Source organism: Aotus nancymaae, unplaced genomic scaffold (genome assembly GCF_030222135.1).
Source record: "Aotus nancymaae isolate 86718 unplaced genomic scaffold, 86718_ANA_hifiasm-v0.15.2.pri h1tg000017l, whole genome shotgun sequence".
Classification (NCBI taxonomy): domain Eukaryota; kingdom Metazoa; phylum Chordata; class Mammalia; order Primates; family Aotidae; genus Aotus; species Aotus nancymaae.
In genome coordinates, this window is record NW_026988429.1 from 12,984,230 (window position 1) to 13,005,927 (window position 21,698).

At 36.8% G+C, this 21,698-nt stretch overlaps 1 long non-coding RNA gene across 1 annotated transcript; it reads right to left on the bottom strand.

Annotated features, from left to right (window-relative positions):
- Positions 1 to 524: 524 nt before the first annotated feature.
- Positions 525 to 20,061, bottom strand: LOC135275619 (uncharacterized). The gene is made up of 2 exons (XR_010343237.1): positions 19,717 to 20,061; positions 525 to 6,551 (listed from the first exon to the last, which is right to left on the bottom strand). It is a non-coding gene; the product is annotated as an uncharacterized LOC135275619 (long non-coding RNA).
- Positions 20,062 to 21,698: the final 1,637 nt, after the last annotated feature.

Sequence of the window (21,698 nt, forward strand, 5' to 3'; positions counted from 1 at the left end):
AACAAATTTGAAGAACTTTCATTACATACCCCTAAGGCACTATGAAACTACAATAATCAAGACAGTATGGAATTGGCATCAAGATAAATAGATAAATGGAAATCCCAGAAATAAAACCACACATATGTAAACAACTAATGTTTTCATAAATGCTAAAAGCAATTCTTTTTTTTTTTCAACAAATTTTACTGGAACAATTGGATATCCATAACAAAAAAGAAAAAAAGAAAATGAACTTTGATCCATACTACACAGTACATAAAACAAGTAATTCAAACTGGATCACAAACCTAAATGTAAAACCTAAAACTACAAATGTTCTAGAAGAAAACACAGGAGAAACTCTTTGTGACCCTGGTTTAGTCAATAGTTTCTTAGAAACAATACCAAAATCACAATCCAGCCACGATTTTTTTTTTTTTTTTACTTTATCCAAATGAAGAACTTCTGCTCTTTGAAAAATACTATTAACAGAATGAAAAGACAAGAGTCAGTGTTGGAAAAATATTTGTAAATCACATATCTGATAGAGAACTGTGTCCTTTAATGTGCAAAGAATATATATATTTTCAAAACTAATAAAAATTTAAAAAATTAACAACCTAATACAAAAATGGGCAAAATATGACTTTACCAAAGAAGATATACAGATGGCAAATAAGCAAATGAAGAGATGTTCAAAAAATCATTAGCCATTAGATAAATACACACTAAAAATCACGAGATTCTTCTACACCCCAATTGGAACATCTTAAATTCTGAAGACTGTCCATGCCAAGTGTTGTCAAGGATGTGGAGCAACTGTAACTCTTATATATTGCTGGTAGGAATGAAAAATGATTAACCACTTTGAAAAACAGTTTGGCAGCTTCTTAAAATTTAAACATATGCTTACCATATAACCCAGTCATTCTGTTCCTAGGTATTTACCTAGGAGAAATTAAAGCATATGCCCATAAAATTACTTGTGCACAATTGTTCATATCAACTTTATTTGTAAGAGCCTCAGACTAGAAATAACACAAATGTGCATCATTGGATTAATGGATAAACAAATTGTGGTAAATTTGTACAATGGAAATGGAATACTACTCATTAAAGTACTCATTTTATTCCTAAAAAACAATAAAATAAATGAATATTGATACATGCTATAACATAGATGAATCTCAAACTATCACATGAAGTACAAGAGGGCAGGCAAAAAAAGAGTATATATTTTATAACTCCATTTGTGTAAAAGTCTAGAAAATGCAAAATAATCTACAATGACAGAAAATAGATCATCTGGATGGGCATAAGGCAGGGAAGTGCAGGAGGGAGAGATTACCAAGGGTCACAATGAACCTTTTGGTGTGATGGGTATGTTCATTGACTGGACTGTGATGATGGCTTCACAGGTGTATACATATGTCAAAATTCACCAATTGTATACTTTAAACATGTGCTGTTTATTATATATTAACCATATTTCAATAAAGCTTAATTAAAACTCCATTGTTGTATTTCATATATCCTCCTTGAAAAAGGTCTTTTTAAAAATAATGTTTTATCCTTATGGTTAAGTACTTTGTGATGCTGTATTACTTATCATTTGGAATTCTATAAAGTCATTTATAGAATATACACTCTATGTCTGTTGTGTAGTTGTTATAAAAGATGCATTTAAATCTTTTGAAATCATTTAAAAGGAAGTACATTTATAGATTTTATATTGGTTCCATTTTATTGTGTTATTCAAACCTACTGTATCTTTATGAAATTTTAAAATATATTTTGAAAATGTAGATTTATTGCCTGCAATTATAATTACACATTTATTGTTTCATTGATGATAGATTCTTTTACATATGCTTGACTGTGTGGGAAGGGACTCTTTTTTGAGGATGGTTCTTTGGAGGCAACTTGAAATTTCTTTTTCTTGTTTTTAGATACTGTATAGAGAACAATTGAAATTTCTTAATCTCTGCATTAAGTTGAAGTTTTTTTTTTATTGCTTCAGAATTTTTATCTTCAATTATTCCTTTTTTCTTTTTCTTTTTTTTGAGACAAGATCTCACTCTGTCACCCAGGCTGGAGTGAAGTGGCACTATTGTGGCTCACTGCAGCCTCAACCTCCCTGGTTCAAGTGGTCCTCCCACTTCAGCCTCCCAAGTAGTTGGGACTATAAGCAAGCATCACTACAGCAGCTATATTTATTTATTTATTTTAGAGTATAGATGAGGTCTTGCTATGTTGCCCAGGCTGGTTTTGAACTCCTGGGCTGAAGTGATCCTTTCACCTTGGCCTCCCAAAGTGCTGGGGTTACAAGTATGAGCCACCACATCCAGCTTAATTATTACTTAAATTGCGCATATTGCTGGCCTTTCCTTTACCTTCTTGTGTAGCTCTGTGTCTTGTCTGTTGGAGCCTAGATGCCCAGAGCAGCATCCTTTTTGGAAGAGACTTTGGATACTATGATCTCCCAATCTCCTCAACTTATAGACAAGGAAATGAAGGCACAGAGAATGTCTTACCTAAGACCAAATGACTGGGCGAACTGGTTTGGAACATCAAAGTTTTGATTCCTTGTTCTATGCCTTTTGTACTACATCTTCTTCTTCTTCTTTCTATGATGGATCATCATTTCCCTTTAAGGGTTCTCTGCTTAACCTCCCTGTGGCTTGAGACATGTTTTCATATTGTTTCCTTTATTGCTTATTAGCTACATTGTCTTATTTCTCTGGGGGAAGCAAAGTTGTGTGAGAAAGCTTTTAATAACCTTTTCCCCACCCTGCTACTCTATGACTATGATCGATCTTTTGAGAACACTGTCTTTCTGTCTTTTTCTAATTTGTAGTCCTCAGATCTTTTATTTTGTGAGATGGAGTCTCACTCTGTTGCCCAGGCTGGAGTGCAGTGGCACAATCTCAGCTCACTGCAACCTCCACCTCCCAGGTTCAAACAATTCTCCTGCCTCAGCCTCCTGAGTAGCTGGGACTACAGGCTAATGCTTTGTATTTTTAGTAGAGCTGGGGTTTCACTGTGTTAGCCAGGATGGTCTCGATCTTCTGATCTTGTGATCCACCCGCCTCAGCCTCCCAAAGTGCTGGGATTACAGGCGCCTGATCTACTTTCTTTTCTTACAGTCAATTCAGTTACTTCAATCTCCTGTTTGTGGTTCTCAAGATTTTCCCTCCATTTTCTTTCTTTTTCTTTGAGATCTTGAGGTTAAAAAACCTTTCCCTCCCACCCCCATTATAACGGAGACTTACCTTGTTAATTCATGTCTTGTTTAAGCTTATTTTGTCTTCTATATCTCTATTGTTACTTTAGTGGGTTTTCTCAATTTATTCCATCTTCTTCACAGAACCCTTTTGCTTATAAAACTCAGGAGAATACAGAAGTTCAATTGTATTCTACAAACTATCATGTGAAGTAAATTATCAGTAAAGATTAGGATGGTAAATAGTTTTCATCTGACGACTCCTTTTGTGAGCCATCTCTTTTGTTTCCCTGATAGGATGAGCTCTGGCTGCCAGGTATAGTAAACAGAATTGATAGGAGATCAAATAAGAAAATGTGCATAAAAATAATTTCACTAAAAATACACTGAGCAAGTATATTAGCCTCAAAATCATGATTATCATTAACTAAGATCATTAATTCATAATGTTAAACTTTAAAAGATAAAGGATAGTTACATGTATATTACAGTTAAATTAAATGCTGCTTTTGTGGACATGGTGGACCACTGTACTAGAATTCCTTTTCCCAGAACTATGCAAGCCAGAGCCACATTTCAGAAACTATTTTTTTAAAGAATCAGAAATCAATTGGAATTATAATAAAACACATATCTGATGAAACATAATGTTCGTATAAAATAAAATGTGCTTACTTGTTTCCAATTACATATATGTATACATTTTTACATAGAATAAAAAGAATCACCTATTTTTCAGACACTGAGCTGGAACCTCCCAACTAAGCTACTCCTGGATTTCTAAATGTCTGAAACTGTGTAACATTACTTTTGTTGTTTCAAACTGCTAAGTATTGGGATAATTTGTTATGCAGTCATACATAACTAATACAGCAACTCTGCCATGACATTTCCTCCAAACTCTTTCAAGGTACAGGGGACTGGGTAATGGGGAAGGAAGTCCACCTCAGGAAATTGTTCCAGGGCTTTCATCATTGGGAGTGGTTGGATCAATGCTTTGTCACTTCTTTTCCAATAGTAAGTCGAGTCATGGATTGCCAGCACTCCCTTAGTTCTAAAGGGAGAGTCATGACTCTGATCATAGAAAGAACATGGAGACTTACAGATGGCATTTTTTTCTTTATGTGTGTATAAAGATAATATGTTGGGGCTGGGCACGGTGGGTCATGCCTACAATCCCAACACTTTCGGAGGCCGAGGTGGGCAGATCACGAGGTCAGCAAATCGAGACCATCCTGGCCAACATGGTGAAACCGTCTCTACTAAAAATACAAAAATCAGCTGGGCACAGCGGTGAGACTCAGTTTCAAAATAATAATAATAATAATAATAATCTGTTGAAAAATTAAGCAGTATCATCATCTTGAGCCCTCATCAACAAGCATTAAAGGTTTTTTGGGTTTTTTTGTTTGTTTGAGATGGAGTCTCACTCCGTCAAGCAGGCTGGAGTGCAGTGGAGCAATCTCAGCTCACTGCAACCTCCACCTACCAGGTTCAAGTGATTCTCCTGCCTCAGCCTCTCGAGTAGCTGGGATTATAGGCACGTGCCACTGTGCCTTGCTAATTTTTGTATTTTTAGGAGAGTCGGGGTTTCACCATGTTGGCCAGGCTGGTCTGGATGGAACTCCTGACCTCAGGTGATCCACCTACCTAGGCCTCCCAAAGTGCTAGGATTACAGGTGTGAGCCACCTTGCCCAGCAATATAATTTATTAAACTGCTAACTATTCATTGGTCTTAAAAATTTCATTTCTAACAAGTGAAATTTATATAATTATGGTCAATATTAATGGTAAGTAATAAAAAAGGAGGAGACCTAGAATTTTTCATAACAGTCAGTGCACTGACATAATTTTTGTATTATAGAACAGAATTTTTGTTTTGTGATACAGGGTCGCACTCTGTCATCCAAGCTGGAGTGCAGTGATGCCATCACGACTCACTAGAGCCTCAACCCTCAGGGTTCAAGCAATCCTCCCACTTCAGAGTCCTAAATAGCTGGGACTATGGGCACATTCGACCATGCCCAGCTAATTTTTAAATTTTTTGGAGAGAAGGGTCTTGCTATGTTTCCCAGGCTGGTCTTGAATTTCTGGGCTCAAGTGATCCTCCTGCTTTGGCCTCCCAGAGTGCTGGGATTACAGGGATGAGCTACTGCACCTGGCCTAAAATTTAATTCAGTGCTTCTATACTACTTAAACACGTGTGCTAAACTGGGAGAGGTTCGGGGAAAAGAAAATTGAAGAGAAATTGACAATTTAGTTATCGGGTATGATGAAACCAGTTATTTTTTCTGTTCCCCTGAAAGGGATACTGTCACTTTAAATTTAATATAAAGCAAACACTGCCAAGTTTGATCTGCCAAGGGAAAGTAGCAAAAGAGTTGTTAAATTGGTAACTTAGGTCAGTAAGTTAAAATTGCCAAATTGGCCCCCTGCCTAAAATGGCCATGGGAGAGAGTAAAATTAGGTTGAATTTTCCTAAGTGGTTGAAAACTACCTTCTGTTTGGTAGAAAATATGCAAGAAGTTTTGGCTCCTGATTATAACACACTGTCTTATATGTTTTATATGGAGAAATGACTAGTGAAAAAAGTGAGAGAGAGGTTGGAAAAATATGTGACAAGCTGCCCAAGGAAGATTGAAAAATTCTTGTCACTGTTTTTACAATTTCTTTCTGAAGTATGTAGGTATTTTACTTCTGAGTCTCAAGAGCCATTATAGAAAATTCTTCCCAGAAAAAGTAGTAAACTTGACAAACTGCCATCAAAAGGACTTACTCTAAGTAAAAATTCAGGAAATTTAGAAAATTAGAAATTTAGATAATTATAGAGTTTTAGAGAGAATTAACCATACGAGGAAAGAAATCCATATGTGTCATAGAATATATATACACATGCACACCCATGTATAATATTTTTAGTAAAATACTCTAAAGAAATACTGGCTTTAGCTGACTTCACTTGCAAGTTGTTTTAGCTTATTTCTGTGCTGTGTTTTGGAACTCTAACTTTGGTATAGGGTCAGGCAATAACCCATCATTTAATTTTAAAAAGACATCTGCTCCTGCACCTTTTCCAAGGATTCCAAGAAAATGTAGTACTGTTTACCACCACTTGGTAGAGTTGTACAATATCTGCAGGACTACCTCCCTCTTCATAAAAGTATTTTTAATCTCCAAAGGTCTAAAATTGCAAAACAATTCTCATATGACAGCTTTATGGACACATTTATGAAAAAGTTATATTACAGTGGCTCCCACCTGTAATCTAAGCACTTTGGGAGGCTGAGGCGGGTGGATCACTTCAGGTCAGGAGTGCGAGACCAGCCTGGCAAACATGTTGAAACCCTGTTTGTACAAAAAAAATACAAAAATTAGTCAGGCGTGGTGGCACACATCTGTAGTCCCAGTTACTTGGAGGCTAAGGCAGGATAATTGCTTGAACCTGGGAGGTGAAGGCTGCAGTGAGCTGAGATTATGCCACTGCACTCCAGCCTGGGCAACAGACCAAGATTCGGTCTCAAAAAAAAAAAAAAAAGGTTATAGGCCTGACATGGTGGCTCACACCTATAATTCCAGCACGTTGGGAGGCCAAGGTGGGTGGATTGCTCGAGTCCAGGAGTTCAAGACCAGCCTGGGCAGCATAGTGAAACTCTGTCTCTACAAAAAATATAAAAATTAGTGGATGCGGTGTCACGCATCCTATAGTCCCAACTACTCGGGAGGCTGAGGTGGGAGGATCGCTTGAGCCCAGGAGTTCTGAGCTATAGTGCGCTATGATGATCCGGTGTCTGTACTAAATTCAGCATCAATATGGTGACCTCCCAGGAGCGGGGGACCAACAGGTTGCCTAAGGAGGGGTGAACCGACCCAGGTCGGAAACAGAGCAGATCAAAACTCCCGTGCTGATCAGTAGTGGGATTGCACCTGTGAATAGCCAGTGCACTCTAGCCTGGGCAACATAGCAAGACTCCGTCTCCAAAATAAAAAAAATAAAAAAAGAAAGAAAAAGAAAAAAAAAGCTTATAATTAAGCAGAGAGTATTTGGTGAAGAACCAGAGTAAGCAGTGACAATTTTACCTACAAGAGAAATGTAGGGGGGCTTCTGTGATGTGGGGAGGCTTCAAGGAAAAGGTGTGTTTTCAGCCGGGCTCTGATGGGTAGGATTAGACTTGAGGGGATTGAGAGGAAGGCACTAGATTAGCAGAGGAGTTGAGGGGAGCACCAAGAACAGTGTGAACAGACAAAATGAGGAGACAGATTTAGATCAGGACTGAAGGCTTATGCCAGAACTAATTTCCAGAACAAATGAATCAGCTGAGAGAGACAAGGAAGGTTACTGGGTTTAATAAATGGGCAGTGCATGAAGAGCCCTGGAGGTGCTATTTCAGGAGACTGGTCATTTATGGACAGAACTATTTATTATTTATAATAAACATTTGATTTTTTGTGAATAAATTCATTCATAGTTTCTCATGAAAAATAACATTTTATCTTAAAGACCCCTACTGGAGGACTTTATTACTTTTTTTGGTAGGATAAGTTACAAGGATTTTTTTCCCTGATAGATAAAGTAGCTTAAGAATCCCCCTTATTTCAGTAACTTAAATCTAAAAATCTTTGTCTTCAAATCCTTAAGTTTAAAAAGAGGAAAACTGTTTTCTAGCCCAAGAGGCCAGTAACAACAACAACAAAAAAATAGATTTCAGTCATTATGCCTTCAAAATATACACCTTGAGCAGACCTGTAGACTTTAGGCTCATTTCCTCCGATTTGCTTCAAGGCATTGAACTCAACTCTTCGTTGAAAAGGCTGTTGCAGACCCAAGCCAGAGGATCCCAGCAAAGTATTAATAGTTGGTTCTGTGGCTTTTGCTTATGCCTTGGAAAATGTGTGTCATGGAGAGGAGTGTTAGAGAGAAAAGGACACATGGTACGACGTATACCTACTCTGTCTTTCTTTCATATCACGAGGTGTAGACACTAAGACTGAATGTGCCCATATCTAGGGATTGGAGAAATACCCCAGAGATGATGGATGAGAAATGATCTCAATGGAATAATGTGCTTTAGCTGATTGTACATTATTGGATAACCATGATCAAGGGTTGATTTGGAAAAGGGTATATAAATTATCTACATTCCTTGCAATTGTGAACCCAACTGTAAACAGAATTATATGAATGAATGTATTACAATTTAAAACATAAAATGAGGTTTTACCTTCTGATCTCTTGGGACATCTTTGCCCTTGAATCAAACATGGATGTGAAAAAAATGATGCATGTTTAAAATGTAATTATTAAATTCTCCAACTATATCATGTATACAAAATAACAGCTAAGAAAAAATCTTATTCTTTATTGTATTTTTATGCAATTTTATTCATATGGCTTTAGTTTTAGAGACATGAAGATTCTATACTTTTCTTTCATAATGAAGATTACCCTTTTCATTTTGTTCAAATCAATAAGAAAAAGTGGCTGCAGTTACAAATACAAATAAGAAACAGTCACCTACATACAATGGGATGAGGCTCTGGGGGACTTTGGGAGGCAGTGAATATACCGTGCATGTGGAATGTGACTCACAGGGGTCAGTAGGCAGCCCCTAGATGGTTCCCAGTGACAGCAGCCTCCTCCTATTCTTGCTCATGTATAATTCCCTCACCTTGATTGTGGCCTGGATCTAGTGACTCACTTCTAACAAATAGAATGCCAGAAAGGTGAGTCACTTCTGAGATTAGGTTATAAAAATAGGCTGGCGTCTGTCTTGCTCTCTTTTGCCTGCTTATTCTGAGGGGGGCCAGCTGTCTTGTTGTAAGCAACCTATGGACAGCCCTATGTGGCAAAGAACAAACTATGTTGGCCTCTGGCCAACAGCGAGTAAAGAACTGAGTCTAACAACTCATGAGGACTTGAATCCTGCCAACAACCATGTGAGTGAGCTTGAAAACAGATGAGGCCTTCAGATGACTGCAGGCTCAGCCAACACCTTAATTGCAGCCTGAGCGAACCACCTAAATGCTCCCAGATTTCTGTTAAGTTTTGGAGTAAGTTTGGAGTAATTCAGAGCATAATTTACACTCCCCTCAAGTAGCTTATGATCTAATTAAATACACTAAGCATACAAATAAAAATAATAGCTAACAAATATAGTATTTACTATATGCCAGGGATTCTTCTAAGCATTTTACATTTAATTAATCATTAATCATTTTAATTAATTTATTTATTTATTGAGACAGGGTCTCACTCTGTCACCAAAACTGGAGTGCAGTGGCTTGATCACAGCTCACTGCAGCCTCAAACTCCCCAGGCTCAGGTGATCCTCCCACCTCAGCCTCCCAAGTAGCTGGGAATAAAGGTGCATGTCACCACACCTGGCTAATTTTTGTATTTTTTGTAGAGATGGGGTTTCAACATGTTGCCTGGACTGGTAGTCTTGAACTCCTGAACTCAAGTGATCTACCCACCTTAGCCTCCCACAGTGCTGGGATTACAGGCTTGAGCCACTACTCCTAGCCAGTCCTTAATGATTTCATCTTTTTTTTTTTTTTTTTTTTTTGAGACAGTGTCTTGCTCTGTCACCAAGGCTGGAGTGCAATGGCACAATCTTGGCTCACTGCAACCTCTGCCTCCTGGGTTCAAGCAATTCTCCTGCCTCAGCCTCCCGAGTAGCTAGAAATACAGGCTTCTGCCACCACGATCCCCCAATTTTTTTTTTTTTTTTTTTGTATTTTCAGTAGAGACGGGGTTTCACCATGTTGGCCAGGTTGGTCTCAAACTCCTGACCTCAAGAGATCCACCTGCCTTGGTCTCCCAAATGCTGGGATTACAGATGTGGGCCACCATGCCCGGCCAATCATTTCATCTTTACAACAACTCTATTAGGTATTATTACTATCACCATTTTATAAAGAAATTAAGGCAACATGAGGTTAAATAACTTGCTCATGGTCATACAGTAGAGCTGAGATTCAAACTCAGTTTTGTGCCAGATTTCAAGTTCTTTTGTACTGCCTCTTGCTATTTTATATACCGTAATAGAACTATGTATGCTTCATGGAAGTACTACAGCATGAGGAATGATTAAATCTGTAGGGTAAAACGGTTAGAGGATTCGCAGACATCTAAGCAGGATTTGAAAGACAGAGGAAAGGCATTCCAGGCAGATGAAATAACATATGCTAAGGCACAGACTGACTGTTACTATTCCTTTCAAATGTTTGTAATCAAAGTAGTGTGGTCTTCTTCACATTCTGACCTTCATTTCTATTGATAAACATCACTCTCTCTGAATTCTAGTAAATCATTACTCTTTAAGAAAAGTGTAATTCCTGATTCTGAACCAAGTGCAATGACAGAGGCTCAGAAAGAGTTGAGAAGAAAAATCACCTTGTTTGTTTTAACACATGAGGTGATTTTGAAGATTAGTAATGGAGGCACTTGTCTCTTGTAGCAACAGAAGCATGGTGTTGACACACTGTCTACATTCTGTCCACTTGGAGTGCCTAACCACTACAGTTCTGTCCACTGGTCTTGGGAATAAGTTTCTATATTTAAATGTAACTTTAAATAATCTTGGCTAGGCATGGTGGTTCACACCTGTAATCCCAGCACTTTGGGAGGCTGAGGCAGGTGGATCACCGAGGTCAGAAGTTCGAGAACAGCCTGGTCAACATGGCAAAACTCTATCTCTACTAAAAATACAAAACTTAGCTGGGCGTGGTGGCATGTACCCATAATCTCAGCTACTAGGGAGGCTGAGACATGAGAATCGCTTGAACTTGGGAGGCGGAGGTTGCAGCGAGCTGAGATTGCACCACTGCACTCCAGCCTGGGGGATAGAGTGAGACTCTTTGTCTCCAAAAATAAAAATAAATAAATAATCTCACATCAGACCCAAATATGATAGAAAAAAATGAAAAAGAAAAAAGGGGTGATTAATTATTCACTGAAAAAAATTAAAAGAGGCAACACTAAAAACAGAGAGAAGAGGCTACAGATACAACTAGGGACATAAAAAGAGTGGTTGCCTTTTCCTCATTATCATAATTATCCTTAAAAGTTCATTTAAAATGATTTTGAGATAATTGTAGATTTAATGCAGTTGTAAGAAATAATGCAGAGAGATCCCAAATATCCTTCACCCAGTTTCCCCCAATGATAACATTTTTCATAACTACAGCACAACATTACAACCAAAAAATTAACATTGATGCATCCTTGGAACTCACTCCATTTTCTTCAGTTTTACATGCTTACTTACATGCTTTACTTTACACTTGTGCTTACTTACATGCACATGTGCTTACTTCTATTCATTTTGATCATGTGTGTAGAATCATGTGACCCCACAATCAAGGTACAGAACTGTTCCATCACAAGGATCCCTCATGCCATACTTCTGTGGCCACAGCCACTTCTATCCCTCTTATTGTCCCCGGTCCCTGGCAACCACTAATCTGTTCTTCCTCTCTACAGTTTTGTCATTTCAAGAATACTATATAAAAAGAATCTTTTGAGACTGGCTTTTTTCACTCGGCGTAATTCTTTTGAGAGTCATCCATGTTGTTGTGGTATTAATAGTTCATTCCAAATTAATGCTGAGTAGTATTCCATGGTATGCATGTCCCATAGTTTAACAGTTCACCCACTGAAGGGCATTTGAGTTGTTTCTTATGTGGGGCTATCACAAATACAGCTTATATGAGCATTTGTGTACAGGTTCTTGTGGGAACATAAGTGCCCAAGAATGTAACTGCTGAATGCATGCTTAGTTTTGTAAATGAAACAAAACAAAACACCATACTCTGTTCCAGAGTGGCTGTATCTTTTTATACTCCCACTAGCAACGTATAAGTAATCCCAATTTTTCTGCATCCTCAGCAGCATTTGGTATATCACTATATTTTATTTTAGCCACACTGATAGGTGTGTAGTGTATCTCATTGTGGTATAAATTTGTATTTTGGTAATAACTAATAACTGTTGAATTCTTTTCATGTCCTTATTTGCCACCTGTGTAGCCTCTTTAATGAAATGTTATGTTCATGTCATTTGCCTTTTTGTGATTGGATTTTTTTTTGTACTGTTGAGTTTTGAGAGTTCTATGTATATAGTTTAGAAACAAATCCTTCATAGGGTATGTGGATTGCAAAGGGATTATCTCAGCCTGTATTTTGTTTTTTTCAATGTCTTCACAGAATTTTTTGGAGAGCAAAAGTTTTTAATTTTGATAAAGTTCAGTTTAACAACTTTTAATTTTATTGATTTTGCTTTTGGTGTCAAATTTAAGACCTCTTTGTCCAGTCCTATGTTCCAAAGATTTTCATCTATTTTTTCTAAGTTTTACATTAAATGTTTCAATTTTTTTTTCATGGAGACAGAATCTTACTCTGTTGCCCATGCTGGAGTACAGTGGTGTGATCTCAACTCACTACAACCTCTGCCTCCTGGGTTGAAGTGATTCTCCTGCCTCAGCCTCCCGAGTAGCTGGGATTACAGGAGCCCACCACCACATCGGTTAATTTTAGTATTTTTAATAGTTTTGTATTTCACCATGTTGGCCAGGCTGGTCTCGAACTCCTGACCTCAGGTGATCCACTGGCCTTGGCCTCCCAAAGTGCTGAGATTACTGGCATGAGCCACTGCACTTGGCCTAAATGTTTTAAATTTAAATCAGTAATCCATTTTGAGTTAAAGTGTGAGACTTAGGTTGAGTTGTTTTTTTTTTTTTTTTGCCTATGCACACCCAATTATTCTAGCACTATTTACTGAAAAAGTTATCCTTCTTCTATTGAATTGCTTTTGCACCTTTGTCAAAAATCACTTGAGCATATTTGTGCAGATCTATATCTGAGTGCCTCTATATTTTATTCCATTGATCTATGTGCCTATGTCTGTGCCAATCCCGTGCAGTCTTAGTTACTGTATCCTTATTATATTATATATATTAAGACATATATTAAAACTAGAATGATTCTTACTATGTTATTCTTCTTTTTCAAAATTGTTTTAGCTATTCTAGGGCCTGCACCTTTCCATATAAATTTTAAGATAAGCTTATCTATATTATAAAACACCTTGCAGAGATTTTGATTGGAATCACATTAAACCTACAGCAATCCATTTGGGGAGAATTGACATTTTCACTAAATTGAGTGTTCCAATTCACGAACATAGTATGTTTCTCCATTTATTTAGAATAAACTCCACTAGGTCATGGTACAGAATTCTTTTTATATATTGCTAGAATCTATTCACTATTTTGTGTTTTTTTTTTGACTAAGTTCATGAGAGATAGCGGTCTATAGTTTTCTTTTGGTGTATAATCTTTGGTTTTGGTTTCAGGGTAATACTAGCATCATAAAATGAATTGGGAAGTATTCCCTCCCCTCAAGATTGCACAGAACTGGTGTTAGGTCTTCTTTAAAGGTTTGGCAGAATTCTCCAGTTAAACTTGCTGAGCCTGGAGGTTTCTTCTTTGAGAGTTTTAAAATTATGAATTCAATTTCATGAATAGCTATAGCGTTATTCAAACTGTTTCATATTGAGTTATGGTAGTTTGTGTTTTTTGAGTAGCGGATCATTTCATCTAAGTTGTTAAATTTACATGTGTAGAGTTGTACTAGTATTCCCTTATTCTTTGAAGCCTGCAGTGATAGCCCTTGTTTTACTTTTGATATTGTTAATTAGAATCTTCTGTTTTATTCTTTGTCAGTCTTTCTAGAGGCTTGTTTAGTTTTACTGATTTTCTCTATTGTTTTTGTTTTCAATTTCATTGATTTTTTTCTTTATTATTTCCTACCTTCTGCTTGCTTTGAGTTTATTTTGCTCTTCTTTTTCTTGTGTCTTGAAATAAGACTTCCTTTTTGACCCGTGAATTATTTAGAAATGTGCTGTTTAGTTCCCAAGTGTTCGGAGATTTCCCTGTTATCTTTCTGTTATTGTTTCTGTTTTGACTCCATTGTGCTAATGAACATAACATCAATTTCAGTTGAACAAATTTCAATTTTTTATAATTTGTTGAGTTTTGTTCTACGGCTCAGGATATGATCTATGTTGGTATACGTTTCATGGGCACTGAAAAAAATGTGTATTCTGCTACTTTTGGGTAGAGTATTCTATAATGTTGATTAAATCATGTCTGTTGGTGGTGATGCTGAGTTTTTTCATATCCTTGCTGATTTTGTCTAGTTGTTCTATCAATTGTTGATAGATGGGTGTTGAAGTCTCCAACTATTATTTTGAATTGATCTATTTCTCCTTCCAGTTCTACAATTTTTATTTCATGTATTTTGCTGTTCTGTTGTCTAGTGAATACATATTTTGAATTGTCATGTCTTCTTGGTGGATTGACCCTCTTATCATTATATAATGTCCAATTCTGCCACTGGTAATTTTCTTTGCTCTGAAGTCTTCTTTATGTGATATTAATATAGCCATTTATGTTTTCTTTTGATTATGTTTACATATCTTTTTACATTCAACCTGCCTGTATCATTAAATTTGAAATGAACTGATTGTAGACATCATAGAGTTGGGTCATGTTTTGTTTTTGTTTTTCTCTTTTAAGTCAGGATCTCACTATGCTGCCTAGGCTGGTCTCAAACTACTGGGCTAATGTGATCCTCCTGACTCAGCCTATTGAGTAGCTGGGATTACAGGTATGCACCACAGCACCTAGCTTTTAATCTACTCTGCCAATCTCATCTTTTAATTGGTATATTTGCAAATGTACATTTGTGTTTAATGTAATTATATATTAGGGCTTATGTATGCTATTTTTTTGTATCTGTGTGTTCTCTTTGTTTCATTTACCAATTTCTTTTTTCTTGCCATGCTGTGGGTTACTTGTTCAATCATCACCACTATCCATTTCCAGAATCTCTGCATCATCCCAAACAGAAACTCTCTACCCATTAAACAATAACACCTCTTCCCCTTATCTACAGTGTTTTTATTGCACCCCTTGGAGTATCTTTTTAGTGGTTGCTCTAGATTTTACATTACACATATATTCATCACAGTCTACTGGTGTCATCATTTTACCAGTTCAAGATAAGTATAGAAACCTTACCTCCCTTTACATTATTGCCCTGTTTATAATTGTCTTAAATGTTTTCTCTACACATTTATAACTTATCAAACAATGCTATAATTTTGTTTCTTTTTGAGATGGAGTCTCACTCTGTCACCCAGGCTGGAGTGCAATGGTGCAATCACAGCTCATTGTAACCTCCGCCTCCTGGGTTCAAGTGGTTCTCCTCCCTTAGCCTACCGAGTAGCTGGGACTACAGGCACCCACCACCACGTCTGGCTAATTTTTTTTTCTTTTTTTTTGTAGAGACAGGGTTTCACTGTGTTAGCCAGAATGGTCTCAAACTCCTGACCTTGTGATCTGCCTACCTCAGCCCCCCAAAGTGCTGGGATTGCAGGTGTGAGACACCACACCTGGCCACAATGCTATACTTTTTGCTTCCACTATCAATTTAGAAATTTTAAAAACTCAAGAGGAGGAAAGTTTATTGTATATACCCATATTTTTGCTGTGTTTTTCCTTCCTGATGTTCTGAGTTTCCTTCTTTTATAATTTGCTTTCTATTTAGAAAATTTCTTTAGCCATTTTTTTTTGGTAGATATGCTGGTGACAAATTCTCTTACCTTTCCTTCATTTGAGATGTCTTTGTTTCCCTTTCATTACTGAAGAACATTTTCACTGGACATTGGATATTCGGTAGATTATTCTTTTAGTTCATTACTTGAAGAATATTATGCCACTTCCTTCTGGTCTCCATGGTTTCAGGTTAAAAATCTGCTGTCACTTGAATTGGTTTTTCCCTATCAATAATGCACCATTTCTCTTTGGCTGTTTTCAGTATCAATATTTTTTTCTTTATCTTCAACCTTCAGAAGTTTAATTATCATGTGTCTTGGCATCATAGATTTCTTTGGGTTTATCCTACTTGGGATTTGTTCAGCTTCCTGAATCTGAAGGTTCATCTCTTTTGCCAAGTAAGGGGAATTTTCAGTTACTATTTGAACATTTTCTTTTTCCTTTTAAATATCCTGCAGATCCTTGAGAGCCTGTTCACTATTTCCCCTATCTCTGTTGTCCAGATTGGGTAAGTTCTACCAGTCTGTCCTCAAGCCACTGATTCTATCCTATGGTATCTTCACTCTACTATTGAGCCCATACAGCAAGTTTTAAAATTTTACTTGTACCTTTCTGTTTTGTGTTCTATAATTTTCATTTAGTTCTTTAATAAATTCTATTTTTTTTTTTTGCTGGGTTTAAAATTTTTGTTTCAAGAGAATTTCAATGATTATTGAAGCATTTTATTATGCTATTTTAATATGATTGTTAGATAATTTCAACACTTGATTTATCTCATCATTTGACAGCTGTTGATTGCTTTTCACATCTGTGTTGTGATTTTCCTGGTTCTTGGATGAATGATTTTTTATTGTATCCTGTATATTTTGGATAGCATATTATAAGACTTTGGATTTATATCCTATTTAATTCTTCTTTCCTCTTCTTCTTTCTTCTTCTTCCTTCTTCTTCTTGTTCTCCTTTTTCTTTGCAGGCCCTCTGGACCCCACTGACAGTACCTTAGCAAAACTGAAGTACTGACTCACATGGCCTTATTGCAAATGGTGGGCTGTAAGTTCAGCTCTTCTATTGCTCCACTGACAACTTTTTTTTTTTTTTTGTCTGTGCCTATTCATGGTGCAGGGCTGCAGACTTCTACAGTGCCTTGTCTGAAATTTAGGAGGAAATGAGGAAACTAAGGAACTTCCCACATGTCATTCTTCAAGTCTTGAGATCCCTAGGCAGTCTGACTTCTTTCTACCTTTCAAAGTCTTCCTATATTTGTTTTTTGTGTTATGTCCAGGTTTATCTGGGAAGGCCTAGGAAAAATGGGACTACTCTATCTTGGTAGAACTGGAAGTCTCAAAAGGCCATTTTTATTTTATTTTATTTTTTGAGACAGGATGTGGCTCTGTTGCCTGGGCTGGAGTACAGTGTTGTGATTTCAGCTTACTGCAACCTCTACCTCCTGGACTCAAGCCATCCTTCTACCTCAGCCTCCCAAGCAGCTGGAACTACAGGCACATGCCACCATGCCCTGCTATTTTTTTGCATTTTTTGTAGAAATGGTGTTTCGCCATGGTGCTCAGGCTGATCTTGAACTCCTGAGTTCAAGCAGTCTGCCAACCTTGGCCTTCCAAAGTGCTGAGATTACAGGTGTGAGCCACGGTGCCAGACCTCAAAAGGACATTTTTAAACACTTGCTTTAGTTTACTGCCTAGAGTCTCCTCCAGGTTGTTAAAAGCCATGAATCTTGTACTTTATAAATTTACAACCCAAACCTTACCCTGCACAGATGCACAATAAGGTACATAAACAGGCTGAATCAAATACTTAAGAAGACTTCCAGTTTCCAGTTCATGTAAGGAGTTTTAAAGTCATCACTCCATTCTAACAACAAGTAAAAAACTGAACAAACTCTTCTTAGGTTTTTTTCTGTTTTGAGACAGGGTCTCTTTTTGCCCAGACTGAGTGTGAGAGCATGATCATGGCTCACTGCAGCCTCAACTTCCTGGGCTCAAGCAATCCTCCTGCCTCAGCCTCCTGAGTAGCTGGGACTACAGGCACACATCACCATGCCTGGCTAATTTTTTGTATTTTTTTTTTTTTTTGTAGAGGTGGTTTTCACCATGTTGCTTAGGCTGATATTCTTAGATTCTTTCAAGAAGTGAGGTCACAGGGCAAACTTCTGCCTCCTAAGCTGGTGGGTCAGATAGGCAGATACAGAGAATTACAACATGCTGGAGCAGAAACTCAGAAATAGAAATCTCTAAAGTGAAGCAGTACTCATGAGGAAAACCTAAATTGTAATTGAGGAAATGCTGAGACTCAGTGGACAAGTCTGAGAGTTAAAAACCCTAGGATGGGGTGGTGTGGGGAGGCTGTCTTAGAAGGTCCTCACACTTGTGTGGGGTTTACCTCTTGGAGCTTTGGGAGGTTCTCACAGTGAATATCAGAGAAAAATCTATGCTTCTGGAAGGAGAAAGGAAAAATTTATTTTGAAATATTCCAAAGCATTCAATGATAAAAAAAAAAAAACTCAAAAGAGCCAGAGGAGAAAAGTACCTTACCTAAAAAAGAGCAAAGATAAGAATTATATTAGGACTTCTCAGAAACCCTGCAAGCAAGAACAGAGTAGAATGATATTTGAAGTGTTGAGAAAAAAAACGCCAATGTAGAATTCTGTATCCTGTGGAATTATCCCTCAAAAATGAAGGAGAAATAAACATTTTCTCAGACAAAAGTTAAGGGAATTTGTTGCTAGTAGATCTGCCTTGCAAGAAATGTTAAAAAAAAATTATTCAGAGGGAAAGAAAATGATGTAGGTCAGAAATTCTGATCTACATGAAGAAAAAGAGAGCACTAATTGAAAATAAAGTAAAAAGCTTTGCTTATTCTTAGTTGATCTAACAGATAAGAGTTAATTCAAAATGATAGCAATGGTGTATTGAACGGTTATAGTTTATATATTAATGAAATGAATGACAGCAGTTATATAAGGGACTGGAGGGAATAATTAGGAATATTTCATTATTATAAAGTATTTACACTACCCATGAAGAGGTACAATGCTATTTGAAAGCGGATTTGGATTAGTTGTATATGCATATTGCACACTTTAGGGCAACTACTAAAAGTTGAAAAAAGAAGTACAATTCATATGCTAAGAAAGGAAAAAGAGAAAGTGAAATCATAAGAGGAAATAATAGCACCCTGCACTTCTATGGGGCTTCATGGTTTATGAGCACTTAAAAAATTACATATATAAAAATATGTGTATATTTTAAAATATATATGTAATTTTAAAATATATACTCAACAATGTCTACTTCACCTACCTTGTAACACTGATATATATTCTCTCAACAATGTTGCAATGTGGGTAGAGTAGACCTTGTTATGAAAATAATAATAATAATAAAAAAACCCAAAGAAGTCTGGTTAAGGTTCTTGCCTCAGGTTAAAAAGCTGGTAAGAGAAAATGTTAACAATTGTTGTAAATTTTAGCCCTGTGCTCCTATTGGCAAACCATGCTACCTAGAATAAATTATCCTCCTTTATTCTACTGGACATAGCATGCTGAACAAGTAATCAAGGAGCATAAATTTTGCCTTTTGAAGTACAGTGACTTAGAAGTTTTAGAGTCAGAAAGATTTGAATTAAAATTCCAGCTCTAGTACTTATCAGCTGTGTAATCTTGGATAAATTACTTATCCCCTCTGTGCCTCAATTTCTTCATCTATAACACAGGGATAATAATCCAAATATTATTTACTTTAAAAGGCTTTTTGAGGACTGAGATAATCGCATATTTAAAGCAGAATGCCTACCATGTTATAAGCACTCATAAATTGTAGCTATTTATTAAAACCAAAATAAAAAATCCACATCAAAACAAAAAAAACAAATCTCACCGCATTTCCATAATGAGGAAGTAATGATTCAGACTCCAAGCTTTCAAAACAGGAAGGGTGCCTCTGTCTATTCCTGTTTGGTTGTGTCGTATACCTCACGTGTTACTTAATAAGCCCCGGCATCTCTGTAATTTTAGAACTGGAAGGAACTTAAAGGTCGTCTATTCCAAGCTTCTCATTTTATAGATAAAGAACTGAGGCCGAGAGAGGTTGAGTGAATTACTTCAAGATTATAGTGCTAGCACCCTTCCTGCTACAGCTGGTAAAGCAAACCAACAGTGAGCAGAAAAACATCCAGATTCCAGAAAGGAAAAGATTCAGACAACAAAACCTGAGACAGCAGGTTTCAAAAGGTATAAATAACCCCTAAAGGCTAAGCGCCCAGGTATAAGGGCAGTGCCTACAAACTATACTCATGGAAGTCTATGAGGTCCTCATGGAAGTTTATGAGGGGGTAATTTAACTGGTAGGCAATCAGACTAGAACTGCCCTGGCCTTGGTAAGTGGTAAAGGCCACAGTGAGGAGGGCTTCACAGCTTAGGAGAGGCTATCTTCTACAAACATTAGTGAATCTGAAGGACGAGGATGGTGTACATAGAAGTGCACTACTGTCAGTACTGCATATCCAATCCTTAAGAGTCAATCATAACAGTGAGCAAGTATTATTCATCCAGCCAGCAAACAGGCCCCAAACCACACAGGTGACATGAAAGATGTATAACACATTCAGATCAAGACTTTTTGCTAATAGTTGTGCTTTCAACCATTTCTTCAACTGGTCATAGCAGCAATTCCCAGAAATATCTCAGATAGATATACATTTTTTACTTGAAAATGATAAAAATGTGCCAGGTACAGTGGGTGGCTCATACCTGTAATCTTAATTGCTTGGGAGGCTGAAGCAGGAGGATGGCTTGAGCCTAGGAGTTTAAGACTGCAGTGAGCCATAACTGCACCACTGCCCTCCAGCCTGGGTGACACGGCAAGACACTGACTCTTAGAAAACAAAACAAAACACGATAAAAACTGATTTAAGTGAGAAGAAATACTATTTTTCGCAATTCGGTATTTCTTTTAATAACACATTTTGTCAGTTTACTCTTACTTTTATATTCTTTGTGAGCCAGAGTAGTCAAGAAATTAGTAAGGTCTTTGACAACCTTGCTGATTCATTTTTATTAATATAATTATAAACGTAGCCTTTCTTACCCTTATCTTAAAGTGTATTTTGCATAAAAGCAGAGGGTTTTGAAAAATATAATTTCTCAAATTTGAGAGATGGAAATTTTGCCTTTTTCTATCTTGTCTTTCTCTGGTTTAAGTCTTCTAAGAATAAATCAAAGTGAAAAGAATATGTTATGAGATATGTTGAATAAGCTATAAGCTAGTGTAACCGCTATTAAAAACTTCAAAAAGATGTCAAAAGCAGTTCTAAAAACCGTTTTTGTTGTTGTTGTTGAAGAAATGTTAAGAGGACAACAAAGCTGTTTACAAAATAGTAAATACAATGAGTTTTCTTTCATAAAAATGTGTATATGAGTTTATGTGTATGCACAAAAAATAAAAAATCTGTGGAAATTCAGCCTGAATGTTAAAACTGATTTTCTTTTCTTTTCTTTTTCTAGGTCTTGGGTTTTCATGGGACTTTTATTTCTGTTTACTTATTTGTATTTTCTAATTCTCCTACAATAAATATGTGTTTTGGCTGAAAGACAGAAGGTTTTCTTTTTCCTTTTTTTTTTAACGTTTACTTAAATTTTACAGAGTCAAATTTGGAGAGGAGGGGAAGACCAGAGCAAAGTCCAGAATGAGTGTCAATTAAAGCTTCTCCAGGCTGAACAGCATGTGGGGGCAGGAGTCCACTTGACACTACAGTAGGATTTTCTGTTTGTTTGTGTGTATGAGTTCTTTTTTGTTGTGTGCTGAAAATGCAATTATAGAAAAATAATTTGCAGTTGCCCTGACAATTAAATTTGTTTCTC